Here is a 16,944-nt window from a genome sequence, read left to right as displayed (position 1 = left end):
CTTTCCTTCTTTATAATCTCTTTTGGATATAATCCCAGTAGTAACACTGCTGGATCAAAGGGTATACAGTTTGATAACTTTTTGAGCATAGTTCCAAACTACTCTCAAAATGGTTGGACCCGTTCACAACTCCACCAACAATGCATCAATGTCCCAGTTTTCCGCATCCCCTCAACAATCATCATTATTTTTCCTGTCATCTTAGCCAATCTGACAGGTGTGTAGTGGTATCTTAGAGTTGTCTTAATTTGCATTTCTCTGATTAATAATGACTTGGAGCATCTTTTCATATGACTAGAAATAGTTTCAATTTCTTCATCTGAGAACTGTCTGTTCATATCCTTTGACCATTTTTCAATTGGAGAATGGCTTGATTATTTATAAATTAGAGTTAATTCTCTATATATTTTGGAAATGAGGCCTTTATCAGAACCTTTGACTGTAAAATATTTTCCCAGTTTATTGCTTCCCTTCTAATCTTGTCTCGCATTAGTTTTGTTTGTGCAAAAACTTTTCAGTTTGGTATAATCAAAATTTTCTATTTGTGATCAGTAATGATCTCTAGTTCTGCTTTGGTCATAAAGACCTTCCCCTTCCACAGGTCTGAGAGGTAAACTATCCTATGTTCCTCTAATTTTAATAATTTCATTCTTTATGCCTAGGTCATGAACCCATTTGACCTTATCTTAGTGTACGGCGTTAAGTATGGATCAATGCCCTAGTTTCTGCATATTAGTTTCCAATTTTCCCAGCAATTTTATCAAACAGTAAGTTCTTATCCCAAAAGCTGGGATCTTTGGGTTTGTCAAAGACTAGGTTGCTATATTTATTGACTGTTTTGTCCCTTGAACCTAATCTATTCCACTGATCAACTAATCTATTCCTTAGCCAATACCAAATGTTTTGGTAACTGCTGCTCTATAATATAATTTTAGATCTGGTACAGCTAAGCCACCATCATTTGATTTTTTCATTAATTCCCTTGAAATTCTTGACCTTTTGTTTTCCATATGAACTTTGTTATTATTTTTCTAGGTCATTAAAATAGTTTTTGGAGTCTAATTGGTATAGTGCTAAATAAATAGATTAGTTTAGGTATATTGTCATCTTTATTATATTTGCTCACCCTATCCAAGAGCATTTAATATTTTTCAATTGTTAGATCAGACTTAATTTGTGTGAAAGTGGTCTGTAATTTTGCTCATAAAGTTTCTGATTTTCCCTTGGCAGATAGATTCCTAAATATTTTATATTATCAGTAGTTACTTTAAATGGAATTTCTCTTTGTAACTCTGACTGTTGGATTTTGTTAGTGATATATAAGAATGCTGATGACTTATGTGGGTTTATTATATAACCAGCAACTTTGCTAAAGTTGTGGATTATTTCTAATAACTTTTTAGCAGAATCTCTGGGGTTCTCTAAGTATACCATCATGTCATCGGCAAAAGGTGATAATTTGGCTTCCTCATTCCCTATTCTTATTCCTTTAAACTTTTTCTCAGCTCTTATTGCTATAGCTAGTGTTTCTAATACAATATTAAATAGTAACGGTGATAGTGGGCAACCTTGTTTCGCTCCAGATCTTATTGGGAATGGTTGCAGTTTGTCTCCATTACATATGATGCTTACTGATGGTTTTAAATAGATGCTGCTGATTATTTTAAGGAAAAGTCCATTTATTCCTATACTCTCAAGTGTTTTAATAGGAATGGATGTTGGATTTTATCAAATGCTTTTCTGCATCTATTGAGATGATCATATGGTTTTGTTAATTTGGTTATTAACATGGCCAATTATATTGATAGTTTTCCTAATATTGAACCAGCCCTGCATTCCTGGTATAAATCCTACTTGATCATAGTGTATTATCTTGGAGATGATTTTCTGTAGTCTTTTTGCTAATATCTTATTTAAGATTTTAGCATCAATATTCATTAGGGAATTGGTCTATAATTTTCTTTCTCTGTTTTCAGCCTACCTGGTTTAGGTATCAATTACCATGTCTGTGTCATAGAAGAATTTGGTAGGACTCCTTCATTCCCTATTTTATCAAATAATTTATATAGCATTGGGGCCAATTGTTTCTTTAAATGTTTGGTAAAATTCACATGTAAATCCATCTGGTCCTGGGGACTTTTTTTTAGGGAGTTGTTTAATTGCCTGTTCTAATTCTTTTTCTGAAATGGGACGATTCAAGCAATTTACTTCCTCCTCTGTTACTCTGGGAAGTCTATATTTTTGGAGGTAGTCATCTATTTCACTTAGGTTATCAAATTTATTGGCATAAAGTTGAGCAATATAACTCCTTATTATTTCTCTAATTTCCTCTTCATTGGTGGAAAGTTCTCCCTTTTCATTTTTAAGACTACTAATTTCATTTTCCTCCCTCCTTTTTCTAATCAGATTTACCAAAGGCTTATCTATTTTATTGGCTTTTCATAGAACCAACTCTTAGTTTTATTAATTACTTCAATAGTTTTTTACTTTCAATATTTTTAATTTCTCCTTTTAATTTTAGAATTTCAATTTAGTATTTGATTGGGGGTTTTTAATTTGGTCTTTTTAGTTTTTTAGTTGCTAGCCAATTCATTACTCTTTTCTTTCTCTGTTTTATTCAAGTAAGCCTCTAAGGATATAAAATTCCCTCTTATTACCCTTTGGCTGTATCCCAAATTTTGGTATGATGTCTCATCATTGTCATTATCTTAGTGAAATTATTAATTGTATCTATAATTTGCTGCTTCACCAATCATTCTTTAAGATGAGATTGTTTAGTTTCCAATTACTTTTTGGTCTATTTCCCCTAATTTTTTGTTGAATGTAGTTTTCATTGCATCATGGTCTGAAAAGAAAGCATTTAATATTTCTGCTTTCTTGCATTTAATTTTGAGGTCTTTATGTCCTATTACATGGTCAATTTTTGAATAGATTCCATGAACTGCTGAGAAGAAAGTATATTCCCTTCTATCTCCATTCAATTTTCTCCAAAGATCCAACATACCTAATTTTTCTAATATTCTATTTACTTCTTTAATTTCTGTCTTATTTTGTTTTGTGGTTTGATTTGTCTAATTCTGAGAGTGCAAGGTTGAGATCTCCTACTATTACAGTTTTGTTGTCTATTTCTTCCTGCACCTCTCTTAACTTCTCCTTTAGGAAGTTGGATGCCATACCACTTGGTGCATATATGTTTAATATTGATATTGCTTCGTTGTTTATGCTACCCTTTAGCAGGATGTAGTTTCCTTCCTTATCTCTTTAATTAGATCAATTTTACTTTTGCTTGATCTGGATAAAGATGGCTACCCCTGCTTTTGACTTCACCTGAAGCATAATAGATTCTTCTCCAGCCTTTTACCTTTACTCTATATGTATCTCCCTGTTTTAAATGTGTTTCTTGTAAACAACATATTGTAGGGTTCTGACTTTGGTCCAGTCTGCTATGTGCCTAATCTTTATAGGGGAGTTCATCCCATTCACATTTACGGTTAGAATTACTAAATCTGTATTTCCTGCATCCTAATAACCCCAGATTGTGCTTTACTTATTCTTGCCTCCCCACCTCTTTCCCCTTTTAAACTTTGTACCCCTCTTGTATCACGATGCTTATCCTCTTTATAATCCCTCCCTCCCCCTTTGAGTCTTTCCCCTTCCTTCCCTTATTACCTTTTTCTTTTCCTTTTCTCTCCCCGTTTTTAATGGGGCAGGAGAGAATTTTCTCTAAAACAAATGTCAATTATTTTTTCTTTGGAGCCAACTCTGATGAGGTAAGATTCACACAATGTTTCCTCTCCCTCTCTAAATTCCCTGAGATATGATAAGTTTCCTTAGCCTCTTTGTGGGATGTGGTTTCCCTCTTTTTATCCCTCCTTCCCACCTTATTCTGCCATCATCCTTTTTCCATATCTACTTCCCTTTTTTATATCAGTACAATCAAATTTTACATGTATTCTTTTTGTATATCCACAACAGAAATACAATTCTCAAGAGTTATTTTTACCTTTTCTGCATCTCTTGAGTTCTATTCTTGGAGATCAAATTTTTTGTTTAATTCTGTTTTCTTCAGAAACAAATGGAATTCATTTGTTTCATTAAATGTCCATCTTCTTCCTGGAAGAAAATGCTCAGCTTAGCTGGGTAGTTTATTCTTGGCTGCATCCCAAGTTCTTGTGCCTTTCGGAATATCATATTCCAGGCCTTCTTTCCTTTAATGTAGAGGCAGCCAGATCTTGGGTGATCCTTATTGTAGCACCTCGGTATTTAAATGGTTTTTTTTTTTGGCTGCCTGTAAAATTTTTTCCTTAATCTGATAGTTCTGAAATATGGCCACAATATTCCTTGGGGTTTTATTTTAGGGTTTCTTTCAGAAGGTGTTCAATGAATTCTTTCAATGCCTATTTTACCTTCTGATTCTATTACATCTGGGCAGTTCTCTTTGATGATTTCTTGTAAAATAGGTATCTAGGCTCTTTTTTTTCATCATAGTTTTCGGAAAGTCCAATAATCCTCAGATTATCTCTCCTAGATCTATTTTCCAAGTCTGTCTTTTTGCAAGTAGATAATTCATGGTTTTCAGTTTGTCATTTTTGTTTTGCTTGACTGATTCTTGCTGTCTCAATGACATTAGTTTCAATTTGTTCAGTTCTAATTTTTAAAGAATTATTTTTCTTCATTAGCTTTTTTACTTCTTTCTGTATATGTCAATTGGTTTTGAATGTATTGTTTTGGTCTGTGGAATTTTTCCATTTCACTAATTTTTTCTTTAGTGAATTATTTTCTTTTCAATTCACAGATCCTACTTTCTTAGCGTGTTCTTTGTCTTTTCAATTCACGGATCCTTCGTTCTTGCAGGTTCTTTGTCTTTTCAATTCACAAATCCTACTTTCTAGTGAATTCTTTATTTTCAATTCACAATTCTTACTTTCCTGAGATTTTTTTTACTTTTCCAATTCGTATTTCAGGAAGTTTGTTGCTCTCTCTTGTAAGGCTTCTCTTTCCTTTTCCCCATTTATCTTCTAACTCTCTTTTGAGACTTTTAATGGTCTCTTCTATGAGAGCATTATGTAAAGGAGGACAGTCTGATGCATTTTTGCTGTTTGAGGTCTCTTCAGGTTTGTGACCTGCTCTTTTCTGCATAGAAGCTGTCGATCGTTCTTTTCATCTTTTTATTCATGTTTTAAAGCCTTTTAGGGTAGGTCTCCTAGGCAAGGGGTTACCAGCTTCCTCTGCAGAGCAGGGAAAGATTTAAACCGATTTCTGGCTCCAGGTATGGGAGTGCTCTGGTGAGAGTTTTCCTTCCCCAACAGGAAGTGGATTCAGCACTAGCCGAGCTATCAAATGGCTTAGTAGGGGCTGAGTGGATTAGCGATTGCCTTGGCTAGAGACTAAGGGCTGAAAGTGTCACTGCCCAGGCCGGAGCCTCTTGTGGGACTGTGGTGTTGGCTGACCGCAGGACCGCAGACCGCAGACCACCCGAACTCTGCCCCAGTGTCTCTGCCCAATGCAAATCGGCCCTGGAAAAGCTCTATGGCCCCAAGCCAAGCTCCCCACTGCGCAGATTGGAGGCTAACCCAGGCTGCGTCCTCCTGCTGTGCAGGATCACAACTGCCCCAAGGAAAAGCCCGTATTGCGGGTTGGGGCTGCACGCTTGTGCTGAGATCTGTGCTTTCACCCTCCGTTTGAGACTCTCCTCGGAACCTAATTTCTCTCCCCGTCTGTGCCGATCCCCCCCCTGGCCCCGGAACCAACCTTTTTTGGCGAGACTGCAGATTTTCTTCGGCCGGTGAGTTGTTCTACTTCTTATCTTTACAAATTGTAGCAGTCAAGACTATTTTTGAGGCTCGATATAATATTGATAAAGAGGGTAAGAGAAGAGCTTAGAAAGTCGCGTGTGTCTTCTCCGCCATCTTGGCTCCACCCCTCCATAATGTTCCATTATAAAATAGAAGTCATTAAAAGCACTGGTACTGGCTAAGAAATAGAGTGGTGGATCAGCGGAATAGTCTACGTATACAAAATACAATAATCAATGGCTTTTTATTTATATTTTGATCAATCCAGAGACTCCAGATTGTGGAATAAGAACTCACTATTTGGCAAAAATTGCTGGAAACATTGGAAAATAGCAAATGAGAAATTAACCATAGACCAACATCTAAAACCCCATACCAAAATAAACTTGAAAATGGGTATACTATTTAGATATAAAGAGTTGTACTATAAGCAAATTAGAAAAGAAAGGGATAATTTACCTAACAGATCTTTGAAGAAGGTAGCAATTTATGCTCAAACAAGATATAAAAATATTTTGAAATGTAAAATGGATAATTTTAATTACATTATATTAAAAAAGGTTTTGCAAAAATAAATGCAATGCAGTCGAGATAAGGATAGCAGAAAGCTGCAAAACAATTTTTATCATCACTGTTTCTGACAAAAGCCTCATATCTTAAATATATAGGGAATTAAGTCAAATTCTCCAATTGCTAAATGGTCAAAGGTTATGAACAATTTTCATTTGTAGTCATATGAACAAATGCTCTAAATCACTATTGAATAGAGAAATGCAAATTAAAACCGCTCTGAGGTGCCACCTCACATCTCTTAGATTGGTTAAGATGCCAGGAAAAGATAATAGTAAATTTTGGAGGAGTGGTGAGAAAACTGAAACGCTAATGTACTGTTGGTAGAGTAGAGAAATCATCCAACCATTCTGGAGAACAATTTGGAACTATGCCCAAAAGACTATTAAGCTGTGTATATCTTTTGATCTAGCAATATCATCCCTGGATCTATATTCCAAAGAGATCATGAAAGAAAAGAAAACACCTGCCAGGGCAAACATGTTCTTAGCAGCTCTTTTTGTGGTGACAAAGAATTGGAAAATATCCATCAATTGGAGAATGGCTAAATATGTTATGGTATATAAAAGTAATAAAATACTCTTATTCTCTAAAAATGATGAACAGGTTGTTTTTAGAAAAGCCTGGAAATATTTACATGAAGTAATGCTGAGTGAAGGAAGCAGAATCAGGAAAACATTGTACATAATAACAACAAGATTATTTGATGCTCAATTATTGTAGACTTGGCTCTTATCAGCAATTCAGAGATCCACTAGAATTCCAATAAACTTTAAATGGAAAATCATCCACTTTCAGAGAGAGCTATGGAGATTGAATGCAGATCACAGTGTACTGTTTTTATCTTTTTTTCCTTCTGTTTTTTTCTTCTTTTGGTTTTTCCTTTTTGTTCTGATTTTCTCTCTCTCAATATGACTCATGGAAATATGTAAAAAAATGAATGTTCATATAAAACCTAAAAAATAAAATATACATTTTTTTAAATGGTCAGTAAGTCACCTTTAGGAGAGTTACCTAAGACAGAGAGAAACAAATGGGTGCTTTAGATGTTCAAGCAAATATTCAAAAAGGGAAGTCCAATAAAGTCATTTAGGGAATACCATGTTACTAGACAGGGCAAGCAGGATCAACATTTGGAAGCCCATCAGAAAGTCATTAAGAACATCAGGTTTAGACTCTTTTATCAGAGAATAGAGGCTTTTTGATGCTCTGCTCTGCCTATTAAGGAGGGCAGCCCTGAAGATGTTAATTGTAGCCAGAAGGAGGTCAGAGGCTTGCATGCATGTGAATCCTGCTCTTTATTGAGGTTCAGAAAGAAATGGTAGCATTACTTCACAGTAATGTCCCCAGCAGGGAAGAAAAATGATAAGTTTAATCAATTATCCTTTATTTACACTTCAAATAATCTCATGATGTTTTTTTTTAATCCAGAAGCTATGACTGAATTATAGGGCCTTTTGACCATTAGTAAATGAAATATTGTTTGCATTTCAAAGTATATTTGATAGTCAAAGAACTTATATGTTACACTAGGAAGCCAACATCATTCTACACTTTGCTATTAGAAATGCTTCTGATGAAGGAACAAAATACAAGTTGGATTTAAGTAGTGACAATTAAAGTAATCATTGAATTTTTAAATTGATACATGGATTTGGATAATAGCCAACATTTCTTTTCTTGCTCTGAAATAAAGGGTAACTAAAATATGAAAAAAATAAGTGCTTTACCATTTTGATTCAAAGGTGATACAGAAAACATATTCCTCAATATGATCACAAACTAGATGTAATTCAAAAAATATCACATATGGACACAGAAATTCAGCAGACATATCAAAAGATATAATTTGATTGTCAAATATACATAATCAAAGAAGTTTCTATAATTGGGGCTTAACTGGATAGGATATCCCTCTGTAGTAGTTTCTACATCTCTAAAATAAAAATGATGATAGTACCTATCTCTTAGGAGTTTTATGAGGCTCAAATGAGATAATAATTGTAAATTTTTTGTACAGTATCTGACACATAAAGGTGCTTTATAAATGATTGGTATAATAATCATTATTGATGTTTTTGTTATCCAGTTGTGAAAATGAAGCTAGGTAGGTATGGATTAGTTGAAGTGGACATAAATTGCCAACAGCTGGTAACTACAAACTATTTACTGGGATAATTCTGGGTTGCAAGGTCTATATGATTACTACAACTGTCCAAACTATTGCTTTTAAGATTTGGGGCACTGTAAGATTTAATGCTTGTAGTTTAATTAACTACCATGTAAGAAAATTAAAAATGTTTAAGGCAAAGATCATCTGAACCCTCACATAATTCAATTTTGGGGTGGTCCCTTTTGATTAAATTCCTTTGGGTCAAATTATGCTTTGAACAAATAAATAAAACATTTTAATCACATATATTTATGTGAACAAGCCTGATGTTTTATTTGCTTTTATTAAAGTGTGTCTGGATACATCCCTAAAGAGAAATATATTATTATTTTATGACAATGATGTTGATGATGTTGGTGATGTTTTGATCCACAAATAGACCTTGCAAGGATTCATAGGATCTTTATGCCTTGGTGTAGACATTGTCTACTCTAGAAAGCCATTTGTAAAAGCCTTCTTTTTCCCTTTCCATGTTTTCATAAAGTATGCTCTCAACGCATGCATAGAACAGTCTCATAAAGATAACCCATCAGTCAAATAGCATGTATTAAACTACTGTACTGTTTTCAGGCACTGTAGTAAGCATTAAGATAATACAAAAAAAAATATTTATCAGAAGTTGCTGATATCTTTTCAATTGCCTCTTTTGCTATTCTTTTACATTCTTTGTGAATCTTGCTCTCTTTAAGATACACCTTTAGCACACTTTGTAGCTTTAGTAAGTTTACTAGTGGTATCATCTTCAGCTTGAATTTTTCCATGTGCTTTTGGACCTGTCTCTCATGTTTCTAATTTCATTTTAGTCACTTCTCACATGGTACATTATGTATTCCAAATTTCACTATAATTACTAAGGAAAACATATCACTATGGAAATACTAATGAATATTTTCTATTTTATCTCTATTTATATTCCTTCTTCCTGTTTTATCAAGTACATGCATTTGTACTGAGGTTTAAATGAGACAATATATATGAAGTGTTTTGTAAACCCCATGTACTATGTAAATATTTGTTTTTTAGCATTTTTGTCATTTTTATATTCAGTTATTCTCAAATAGAATTAGTTCTAAGGCAAGTCACTAGTTTACCATTCAACTGTTATGTTTAACATTATATTTATATAAAACTAACATAAAATAATATATTTATTTCATTATGTTTATCTTTTAGTGGAATTCAGATAGAATCAATCTCATGAGAAATCACTAACCTACTATTTTTTTTTTTACATGTAGTAGTCGACCTACAATTTCATGGATGAATAAGGAAAAACCTAGCTTTTGCAGTTGAATAAATGCATTGACTGTAAGTAGTACAGTAGACGGTGCCTGATCCGGAGTGGGGAAGACCTGAGTTAAAATCAGAATCAGACACTAATTAACTATGTGACCTTTGGAAAGTCACTTAACCCTGGTTTCCTCAGTTTCTTCATCTGTCAAATAAACTGGCTAAGAAAATAGTAATCCTATCCAATATTTTGCCAAGAAAACTCCAGATGATATCATGAAGAATCAGACATGACAAAAATGACTATACAAAAAAAAGGGTATTAAAATATAAAATTATCTGCTATTGGGTCACTGAAAACATCATCAGTAAAATTTCACTAGCAGTCAGGACAATAGAAATAATCTGTACTTCATTCCACTCCCACATGTTAATTTCCTTTAGTAAATCTCCATATTTTGACAGCTTTCTGTTCCATTTACATAAGGGATCATGAGTATTTGATAAGATGATCAATGATATTAGAAAAATACATTTTTTTCTTCAATTTTTGTGGATCAATGTTATGTTTGGGTCATTGTAAGTTAAAAATTGATCTATAGTAACATTCTTGTACCAGTACAGTTTGCTAACTGAATTATCTAGGATAATTTCTCTGTATTTGTAACATGAAGATTTGTCATACATCATCCCTGCAGAATAATGATCTTCTGATAGATAATTTAGTCATATTTTGCTGATTATTTAGTAGATATTAATTTTTCCAGCATGAAATTTTTACATGTTATTTTTTTCCAAAATGTTTCTCTCTTCCTAACTACTTAATTATTGCTGAGGGTTTCCCAATCTTCTCACTCATACAAACTTCAAACAGTGTCATCCTTTTCTCCTTATTCATCAGACAGATCCAATCTTGCCTAGTCTTCACATTTCAAACTTTATAACATTTCATCTATATGGCCCTTTCTCTTCATTCACACAGCCACTAGCTGGTACAGATCCTTATTCGGCAATAGCCTTGTTGGTCTCCTGTCTCAGGCCTTTCCCCATTCTAGTCCAACATTCACACAGCTGTCAGATTAATAAAACTATGGTTCACAACATAGCATTCTCTCACTTTCTATTGTTGTTTGCTTGCATTTGGTTTTCTTTCTCAGTTGTTTTTCCTTTCTTGATCCAATTTTTCTTGTGCAGAAAGATAACTACATAGCTATATTGGATTTAACATATATTTTAGCATATTTGACATGTATTGAACAACCTGCCACCTAGGGGAGGGGATGGAGAAAGGAGGGGAAAATTTGGAACTGCATGTTTTGCAAGGGTCAATGTTGAAAAATTACCCATGCCATATGTTTTTGCAAATAAAAAGCTTTAATAAGTATATATATATATATAATCCTTTGTGTTGTTTAAAGTCTTTGATAATCTGGTATCTTTCCTACCTTTTCACTTTTCTGATATCTTTTTATTCTCTTAGTGTTCTAGATCCAGGGATACTGGTCTTCTCATGATTTCTCTTATACAACACTTTGTCTAATTATATTTGACTACATGTATTTTCATTATTTGTTCTCCATTTCTAGAATTCCCCCCCTCCTTCTGTGAGCCTCCTATTGTTCCTGATTTCCTTCAAAACTCAGCCAATATCCTACTTCTGAATAATAATTTTCCTGGTTCCCTTCAAAACTCAGCCAATATCCTACTTCTGAATAATACTTTTCCTGGTTCCCTTTCCCTTGTTAGCGCCTTTTTCCCCTCATATTACCTACATATAAGGTACAGAAGATGTTCATAGAGGACTTGAACATATGGCACAAGGACTTGATGGAATTGTTAGCAGGGCTAGGCCCCTACTTTTGCTGTCATATGTCACCCAACTCTCACCTCTGAGTATAGGTCTTCTTTAAAAATGGAGGATGGACTTCTGGCCAAGATGGCAGAGAAGACACACACATCTACTTAAGCTCTGTCCTTTCTCTCAGAATAATTTATCTCATGACAAGCTTCGGAATTAGTGCTGACTGAAAGAAAAAAAAAAACACAAATAATTATCAAGAGAAGATATCCTCAAAATTCACCAGAAAATGTTTGTTTTTACTTGTGGGTGGAGACAGATAAATCAGGCACAAATTAAACTTCAAGAAATATAGTGGCCAAATTCCAGAACTATCAGATGAAGGAAAAAATAATGCAAGCTGTTAGAAAAAATCAATTCAAATATAGAGGAGCCACAATAAGGATTACTCATAATCTAGCAGGGTCCACATTAAAAGATCTAAGGTCCTGGAATATGATATTCTGAAAGACTAAGGAACTTGGCATGCAGGCAAAAATAACTTACCCAGACAAAATGAGCATATTTTTCCAGGGAAGAACACAGATATTCAACAAAATAAGTCAATTTCATCCATTTTTGATGAAAAAACCAGAACTAAACAAAAAGTTTGATCTACAAATATAGAACTCAAGAGAAACCTGAAAAGGTAAAAAGAAATCTTAAGAACTAAATTTCTGCTATAAAGATATATAAAGAACACATGTATACTTTGTTCTAGAAACGAGGTGGAAAGGAAATTGTACCCGGAAAAGGGTAAACTGGGGGTACTACATCTCACAAAGAGGCAAAAGAAACCTATTATATCTGAGAGAAAGAATGGAGGGGGATGAAGATAGTATGTATCTTACTGCCATCAGAATTGACTTAAAGAGAAAAATATTTGACATATTCGATTTATGGTGAAACTTCTCCCACCTCATTGAAAAGTGGGAGGGGAAAAGTCAAAAAGGAATGAATAAACTAAATGGAAGGGAATACAGAAATTGTGAGGAAAAGAGGTAAGATAGGGGGAGGAATTGTAAGGTGCGGGGAGGGATACTTAAAAGGGAGGGTTGTGAGAAACAAGTGGTGCTCACAAGTTTAATATTGGGGAGTAGGGTAAGGGGGAAGGAAAGGAGAAAAGCATAAGTATTGGTTAACAAGATGGCAACTAATACAGAACTGGTAATTTTAATCATAAATGTGAACGGGGTAAATTCCCTCATAAAGAGGAAGGGGTTAGCAGACTGGATTAAAAGCCAGAATCCTACAATATGTTGTTTACAGGAAACACACTTGAAACAGGGAGATACATACAGAGTAAAAGTAAAAGGTTGGAGCAGAAACTCCTATGCTTCAAGTGAAGTCAAAAAAGCAGGGGTAGTCATCCTGATCTCAGATCAAGCAAAAGTAAAAATTGATCTAATTAAAAGAGATAAGGAAGGGCACTATATATTACTAAAGGGTAGCATAGATAAAGAAGCAATATCAATATTAAGCATACATTCATGAAGTGCTATAACATCTAAATTCTTAAAAGAGAAATTAAGAGAGCTGCAAGAAGAAATAGCCAGCAAAACTGTAATAGTGGGAGATCTCAACCTTGCACTCTCATAATTAGATAAATCAAACCAAAAAAATAAATAAGAAAGAAGTCAAACAGGTAAATAGAATACTAGAAAAAGTTAGATATGATAGATCTTTGGAGAAAACTAAATGGAGACAGAAAGGAGTACACAATCTTCTCAGCAATTCATGGAACCTATACAAAAATTGAACATATATTAGGACATAAAAATCTCAAACTCAAATGCAGTAAGGCATAAATAGTAAATGCATCCTTTTTAGATCACGATGCAATGAAAATAACATTCAATAAAAAGCCAGGGGAAAATAGACCAAAAAATAATTGGAAACTAAATAGTTTCATACTAAAGAATGATTAGGTGAAACAGTAAATCATAGACATAATTAATAGCTTCATCCAAGAAATTGACAATAATGAGACATCTTACCAAAATGCTTGGGATGCAGCCAAAGTGGTAATAAGGGGAAATTTTATATCTCTACAGGCCTAGTTACATAAAATAGAGAAAGAGAAGGTCAATTAATTGGGCTTGCAATTAAAAATGCTAGAAAAGGAAAAAAATTAAAACCCCAGTCAAACACTAAACTTGAAATTCTAAAAATAAGAGATTAATAAAATTGAAAGTAAAAAACTACTGAATTAATTAATAAAACTGAGAGTTGTTTCTATGAAAAAAATAGCAAAATAGATAAACCCTTAGTAAACCTGATTAAAAAAAGGAAAGAGGAAAATCAAATTGTTAGTCTTAAACATGAAAAGGAAGAACTTGTCACTAATGAAGAGGAAATTAGAGAAATAATTAGGAATTGCTTTGCCCAGCTTTATGTCAACAAATTTGATAGCTTAAATGAAATTGAAGAGAGAATATCTTCAAAAATATAGCTTGCCCAGATTAACAGAGGAAGAAGTAATTGGTTAAACCGTCCCATCTTAGAAAAAGAAATAGAACAAACTATTAATCAACTCCTTTAGGAAAAATCCCCAGGACCAGATGGATTTACATGTGAATTCTATCAAACATTTAAAGAAAAATTAACTCTAATGCTATATAAACTATTTGAAAAAAAAGGGATTGAAGGAGTCCTTACCAAATTCCTTTTATGACACAGACATGGCATTGATACCTAAGCCAGGGAGATTGAAGACAGAGAAAGAAAATTATAGACCAATCTCCCTAATGAATATCGATGTTAAATCTTAAATAAAATATTAGCAAAAGATTACAGAAAATCATCTCCAGGATAATACACTATGACCAAGTAGGCTTTATACCAGGAATTCAAGGCTGATTCAACATTAGGAAAATTATTAGCATAATTGACTATATCAATAACAAAATTAGCAAAAACCATATGATTTTCTCAATAGATGCAGAAAAAAGGTTTGATAAAATACAATATCAATTTCTAAAATAAAAACACTTGAGAGTACAGGAATACATGGACTTTTCCGTAAAATAGTCAGGATCATATCTTTAAAACCATCAGTCAGCATCATATGTAATGGGGATAAATTGGAACCATTCCCAGTAAGATCAGGAGTGAAACAAACCATCATTATTCAATATTGTATTAGAAACACTAGGCTCTACAATAAGAATGGAGAAAGAGATTAAAGGAATTAGTAGGTAATGCAGAAACCAAATTATCACTCTTTGCAGATAATATGATGGTATACTTAGAGAACCCAGAGATTCTATTAAAAAGCTATGAAAAATAATTCACAACTTTAGCAAAGTTGCAGGATACAAAATAAATCCACATAAATCCTCAGCATTTTTATATATCACCAACAAAATCCAACAGCAAGAGATACAAAGAAAAATTCCATTCAAAATAACTGTCGATAGCATAAAATAATTGCAAATCCATTTGCCAAAAGAAAGTTGGGAATTTTATGAGCAAAATTATAAAACACTCTCCACACAAATAAAATCAGATTTAAATAATTGGAAAAATATTAAATGCTCTTGGATAGGGTGGAGCAAATATAATATAGATGACAATACTTCCTAAACTAATCTATTTATTTGATCGTTGTGTATTATCCTGGGGATGATTTTCTGTAGTCTTTTTGCTAATATTTTATTTAAGATTTTAGCATCAATATTCATTAGGGAGACTGGTCTATAATTTTCTTTCTCTGTGTTCAATCTACCTAGTTTAGGTATCAGTACCATGTCTGTGTCATAAAAGGAATTTGGTAGGACTCCTTCATTCCCTATTTTTTCAAATAGTTTATAAAGCATTGGGACTAATTGTTCTTTGAATGTTTGGTAAAATTCACATGTAAATCCATCTGGTCCCAGGAATTTTTTTAGGGAATTGATTAATAGCTTGTTCTATTTCTTTTTCTAAGATGGGAGTATTTAAGCAATTTACTTCCTCTTCTGATAATCTGGGAAGCCTTTATTTTTGGACGTAGTCATTCATTTCACTTAGATTATCAAATTTATTGGCATGAAGTTGGGCAAAGTAGCCCCTTATTATTTCTTTAATTTCCTCTTCATTGGTGGAAAGTTCTCCCTTTTCATTTTTAAGACTACTAATTTGATTTTCCTCTCTCCCTTTTCTAATCAGATTTACCAAGGTTTATCAATTTTGTTGTTTTTTTTCATAAAACGAAGTCTTAGTTTTATTTATTAGTTTAATAGTTTTTTTTACTTTCAATATTATTAATTTCTCCTTTTAATTTTAGAATTTCAAGTTTATATTACTAGTCATATGAAAAGATGCTCCAAGTCATTATTAATCAGAGAAATGCAAATTAAGACAACTCTAAGATACCACTACACACCTGTCAGATTGGCTAAAATGACAGGAAAAATAATGATTGATTGTTGGAGGGGAGTGGGAAAACTGGGACATTGATACATTGTTGGTGGAGTTGTGAACGAATCCAACCTATTTTGGAGAGTAGTTTGGAACTATGCTCAAAAGTTATCAAACTTGTGCATACCTTTGATCCAGTCAGTGTTACTACTGGGATTATATCCCAAAGAGATTATAAAGAAGGAAAGGGACCTGTATGTGCATGAATGTTTGTGGCAGCCCTTTTGTAGTGGTTAAAACTGGAAACTGAATGGATGTCCATCAGTTGGAGAATGGCTGAATAAATTGTGGTATATGAATATTATGGAATATTACTGTTCTGTAAGAAATGACCAACAGGATAATTTCTAGAAAGGCCTGAGAGACTTACACGAACTGATGCTGAGGGAAATGAGCAGGACCAGGAGATCATTATATACTACTAAATAATACTATATGATGATCAGTTCTGATGGACCAGGCCATCCTCAGCAACGAGATCAACCAAATCATTTCAATGGAGAGTAATGAACTGAGCTAGCTATGCCCAAAAAGAACTCTGGGAGATGACTAAAAACTATTACATTGAATTCCTCAATCCCTATATTTATGACAACCTGCATTTTTGATTTCTTCACAAGCTAATTGTACAATATTTCAGAGTCTGATTTTTTTGTACAGCAAAATAACGTTTTGGTCATGTATACTTATTGTGTATCTAATTTATATTTTTAATATATTTAAATCTACCGGTCATCCTGCCATCTAGGGAGGGGTGGGGGGTAAGAGGTGAAAAATTGGAACAAGAGGTTTGGCAATTGTTAATGCTGTAAAGTTACCCATGCATATATCCTGTAAATAAAAGGCTATTAAAAAAAAAAAAAAAAAAGAATTTCAAGTTTAGTAATTGATTGGGGTTTTTTTAATTTGTTTTTTTTTCTAGCTTTTTAAGTTGCCAG

This window comes from Sarcophilus harrisii, chromosome 2 (genome assembly GCF_902635505.1).
Source record: "Sarcophilus harrisii chromosome 2, mSarHar1.11, whole genome shotgun sequence".
In the NCBI taxonomy this organism is placed as follows: domain Eukaryota; kingdom Metazoa; phylum Chordata; class Mammalia; order Dasyuromorphia; family Dasyuridae; genus Sarcophilus; species Sarcophilus harrisii.
This window is presented reverse-complemented; position numbering follows the sequence as displayed.